The sequence below is a fragment of the Silene latifolia genome, unplaced genomic scaffold (genome assembly GCF_048544455.1).
Source record: "Silene latifolia isolate original U9 population unplaced genomic scaffold, ASM4854445v1 scaffold_356, whole genome shotgun sequence".
Lineage (NCBI taxonomy): Eukaryota > Viridiplantae > Streptophyta > Magnoliopsida > Caryophyllales > Caryophyllaceae > Silene > Silene latifolia.
In genome coordinates, this window is record NW_027413286.1 from 69,713 (window position 1) to 75,451 (window position 5,739).

Here is a 5,739-nt window from a genome sequence, read left to right on the forward strand (position 1 = left end):
AAATTTGGATGTAGCTAAAGGGTCAACTGGCAAATTTGGCTAATGTGGAGTTTATGGGTAAAAATGAAAGAAAGGGAAATTGTAAGCACCTCCCTGCATGTGACACCAACCACTAACCCGAATGTATGACGGCAAAAAGCAATTGAATTTCATATATGTGCAAGTTGATGATACATGATATGCAAGGAGTAACTACTCACAATCCTACATGAAACTGGTCACAAATGACACCAGTTTATACGGCTCTAAATCTTAGAAATTATAAGTAGGTTGCCAAAATTTCAGGTCAAGTCTATTCGTTCAGCTAAATTAAACATTAACTCGTAGATATGCAAAAGACAAAGCTAAAAAGATAATAGTACAATGCAGGGCTTAAGCAAAAAGACAATCGCAGTGCAATATCATCATTGAAATCTACCGTTCCGACTCAACCTATATGCTAAAATAAACGTGAAATTTTTGAAATTTTGAACAATTTTCCGATTTTTATTGAATTTTTGAATTTTAACAAGAATAAACAACAATGCAAACATAAATTAAACGTGATAACTGAAATGCAATAAAAACAACATGCAGACACAGATATGGATGCATAACCTCCCCAAACCAAACCGTACAATGCCCCCATTGTACCAAAACATGGAAAAGAAATGCAAACTGAAAGGAGAAAGAGAGTAAATACGGAAAACTCACAAGATACGCGAAATAAGGGACCTCCCCAAACCGACCATGAAATGGGAGGTTGCTAAGGGCCCGGAAAACCGTCTCAGGAAGCTAATCCAAGTCAATAGCACTCGATAGCAGTCGTATAGTGGCTGATCGAGTAACATGGGCGCTCAAAACTGCTCGATCGAGAAGAAAGTAAGTCGATCGAGTGGTTTCTCATCTTGCAGGTGGTCGATCGAGTAGATATTTCACTCGATCGAGTGAATTCATCAGCAAAAGTGCTCGATCGAGTAGAAAGACTACTCGATCGAGTAATCCTCAGCGAGTACCTGCAAAACGCGATGAAAAACAGCCCGCAAACTAACTAGACAAGCATACTGAGATAGTCTATGGTATAAAAACCATTTATTACAACTGAAAGTAAATAAAAATGCAGAAATAAATCGCCGGGTTGCCTCCCGGGTAGCGCTAGCTTCAGTCAGGTCCCAGCTCGACCTTCTTTTTCTTCGAGCCACTCAAACTAATCACAATCAAAACAGCTCAAAGCGCGCAGCAACCTGTCAAATAGCTGCGCATGTGCTACACAACAACATAAGTAGCACCAAAGTGGAATCAAGAAATAGGAAATAAAAATGTTTAACCATTTAAGTCTAACAAATTTCCTATGAGCGCTCCTAAATTTATCCACAAAATAAAGGAGCGCGGGAGCAATTGTCAATATATAGGGGTCCCGATTCAGATTAGCAAACTTGAAATGATAAGGACGGTGAAAATTCGTTAAATTATGCGTCCACATATGAGAGGGTGTAGCATTAAAAGAAGGAGCACAAATTAAACGAGGCAATATACTGTCAAAACAAACAATAATGAAATTATCGCTTACTACCTCGGGTTGGTCGCTCCCAACGACGGAATCACTGACAAAGGAATGGATTACCTCATCCGTGCTAGGAGCAATTACCAGCTCAGCTGTCCTTTCGTTGCCCTCAGTGGAATTCAGCCCATAAATCTCAGCTTCAAGTGTATCCGACTCTGCTGTGAATAAGGGGGGTTCATCGTAACCTTCATCATCGTCAAACTCGTCATCCAATATGAACCCAAGTGACGAATTAAAGCTCCCAATGGCCAATTCAGTCGATCGAGCAGAATAATCACCCGATCGACCACCTTCCTCCCGCATCTCACTCGATCGAGTAAGGAAATCACTCGATCGAGAATCATCCTCCTGCATGTCACTCGATCGAGAAGAGATATTACTCGATCGAGGACTTTCTTCCTGTACAGCGCTGATATCCTCGCATATACTCTGAAAATACGATAGAAATTCGTCATCCGAAATATAGAAATCATCTTCAGCATTGGGCAGCGCGGGTTCTTCATGGGAAAAACCGGTCTTGGTCAAGTACACCTCTTTTGGTTGCCGATCATTCAACCCAAACTGTTAACCGAGCAATTTCTGCATCAACGGCTCGGTGACTTGAGCACCCATATATCTATCATATTCTAGAATTAAGGATTTCAGCTCCGCGATTTCTTTTTTTCTGTATATCATGAGGATCATGTTGCGGTGGCCATTGATGGGGTGGATGTGGCGGCACAACATACCGTTGCATTGTGCTCAAGAAGACCACATCCCCAAGATTTCTTCCTTTCCCAACTAGCAGGTTTCTCAACTTGGGCTTCAAACTGAGCAATTAGTCGGGAGACAGATGTCATCTTGGCAAGAGGGATCGAAGGTACTCAAGCCTTCCCTTCGATAATCTCCCTCGCAGCTGTCTAATAAACTTGTAGGCCTATCAAAACAAAGCACTAAAGAAAAAGATAAGAACAGCCTCAAGGTACTTAGTCTTCCCTTGAGGCAAAAGGACAAACAAAAAAAAACAGATACAAAGCGTCGCCTCCCCGGCAACGGCGCCAAAATTTGATGCGGTCGTTTCGTACCAAAAATAAATTACCTAGATACTACTAACAGAAGTCAGCGGTAAGTAGGGTCGATCTCCACAGGGAGGCTAAGTTGCTATCTATCTGTCTAATTCGGTCTGTCAGGGTGTCACAGAAATGGGGGTTTTGTATTGATTGTGAACTAAACTACTGCAGCTAAAGGCAAGAGAAGAGGGATAAAGGAAATTATATTAAGAGAAAGGAAGTATGCTAGGAGTCGGTCTACCGTGGCAGCTATCAGATCTTATACTATCGGGAATACTAAGGCGATTAGACTATTGATAAGAAGAGCTATGGTCGTCACCTTTCGGTCCTTAAACCGCCCCTAGAGCGTAAAAACGACTTAACTTTCGCCCTCACTGCAATACCCTATTGTAATTAAGCAATCCTTCCCTTCCAATCTTTCGATCTAGGTCGGGGTTAACTAAATTTATGGTCTCCTGCATGCATTCATTCGACCGAATAACAGTTAAATTGCCTAATACAATTCCTATCGCAAGACTAACCTATTCAAGTCAGTTAAAACATCGCTACCACGGCTTCCCTAATCTTAACATACTACAGGGAATTAGCTATGCATAATTAAAGGGGAAGCAAGAAATAAAAGAAGAACAATAATAAACATTAAGTAATTAAAGAGAAGAAGGGAGAGAAATTACTGTAAATAAATGATCCGGAAATTAAGAGCAAAGTGACAGTGTAAAGTAACGTAGCAGTCGTGTGAAAAGCATAAAAAAGGAGAGCGTTTAAATGACTCCTAAAGCTTCCTATTTATAAGAAAATAGGAATTGCTAAACCTAATGACGGAAAATAACTAAAAAGCCCAGCCCGTCAGCAAAATCCACTCGATCGAGTAACTAAATCACTCGATCGAGCAAAGGCATAAAAGGAACTGGTCGATCGAAAGGAAAAATAGTCGATCGAGTACTTATTCATCCTAAAACCACTCGATCGAGAAGAAGTGGCTCTCGATCGAGCAAATGGGCTCTCGATCGAATAGAAATAGTTCTCGATCGAGCACTTCTCAGCGCGTAATTCCTGCTTCGCGCACTGAACTTCAAACGGCTACCATTCCTTCGTTACTTGGAAAAATAGGGCGTGGTTGGTGGCGTTGGAAAGCTAAGAGGATAAGCTTTAACCTCCAACTGGAATCACCTTAATAACTGTTGTAGAACTCGAGATATGGCTCTTACAAGCAGGAACTAGCAAATTGAAGCACTCTCTTGGCTCGCCTAACTTCCTTACTCCAATGCGCATCTCAAAATAGTACTTTCCAAGCTCCGACTCAACTCATCTCCTAAATGCATGCGTAGGGACATGTTTTAGGCTTGTTTTCACTCCTTTCGGGTTCATTCCTGCAAATAAGACAAAATAACCCAAAGTAGCATATTCGGGGCATTTCGTAGCATAAAACCACGGTAAAAGCATAGAGATGCGTGCATAAAATAGGCTAAAAAGACTATATAAAATGCACGCATCACATAAAGTGCCTCAAAAGGTGCCATCCCAATGCTAGTATGATAACTGTTGTTGTAAGAAAACTCGATCAATCCCAGTCTGTCCTCCCAAGATCCGCCAAACTCTAGAACACAAGCTCTCAACATATCCTCGTGGGTCTGAATAGTCCTCTCTGTCTGACCGTCAGTAGCAGGATGAAAAGCGGTGCTCATCTTCAGTTGAGTACCCATCAATGACTGCAATTCCTGCCAGAACTTGGATAGAAACCCGGAATCTCGTCGGAGACGATATCCTTAGGCACACCGTGCAACTTAACCACGTACTGAACATAAGCCTTAGCCAACTCAGCCTTACTCCAAGTATCTTTCATGGGAATAAAGTGAGCTGACTTGGTCAATCTGTCGACGATCACCCAAATCATGTTGTTACCTCTTTGAGTCCGAGGCAACCCGACGATGAAATCCATGGAAATACTCTCCCACTTCCACTCTGGCACGTCTAGCGGCTGAACTTTCCCTTGTGGTCTCTTGTGCTCACCCTTCACCCTCTGGCATGTCAAACATCGAGATACGAACTCAGCGACTTCCTTCATCATATTAGGCCACCAAAACGTCTTCTTGAGGTCCTTGTATAACTTATCCCCTCCAGGGTGTGCAGAATACGGAGTAGCATGTGCTTCCGTGAGAATTTTCTTCTTGATTCCCCATTAGTCGGCACACACCACCTCCGCCCAAATCTCAAGCTCCCATCCGAATGGATATCGAATTTAGAGTAAGGCTCCGCACCCGCCCGCTCTACCTCATTGCGCCATTTCGGATTCTAGCATCCTCTTTCGTAGCTCTCGGATCTCCTCGTACAATTCCGGCTCAATGTCATATCTCCAACGGTCTCACCTCGTCGGATCATGTAAATCCCCATCTGCCTTAGCTCACCGAACATTCTCACCCTGGACCTGGCACTGATTAGGGCATGGATAGACTTCCGACTTAAAGCATCGGCTACGACATTCGCCTTCCCTTCATGATAGAGTAAGTCCATGTCATAGTCGCCAATCAACTCGATCCATCTCCTTTGTCTCATGTTCGGCTCCTTCGAGTATAGATATACTTCAGTGCTCTTATGGTCAGAAAATACCTTGAAGGTCGCTCCATAGAGATAATGTCGCCACAATTTAAGAGCAAAAACCACGGCCCCCAACTCTAGATCATGGGTAGGGTAATTCTCCTCATAGGTCTTCAGCTGTCGCGAAGCGTACGCGATTACCTTCCCGTTCGCATCACACACACAGCCCAACCCTTTCTTGGAAGCATCGTATACACTTGAAGTTATCATTCCCATCCGGCAAAGCAAGGATAGGAGTTGTGGTTAGGCGCTCTTTGAGTGTTAAGAAAGCCTTCTCACAACTCTCGTCCCAAACAAACCGGTTCTCCTTCCTCATTAGAGATGTCAATGGTTTTGCTATCTTCGAAAAATCTTTGACAAACCCATCGTAGTACCCAGCCTAGTCCCAAGAAGCTTCGAATTTTGCCCACATTCTTTGGGCTCTGCCATCTAGTCACGGCCTCGATCTTGCTAGGATCCACCGACACCCCATCCTTGGAAATCACATGCCCCGTAAAGGCAACTTTCTTCAACCGAACTCGCACTTACTCAACTTGGCATACAACCGATTCT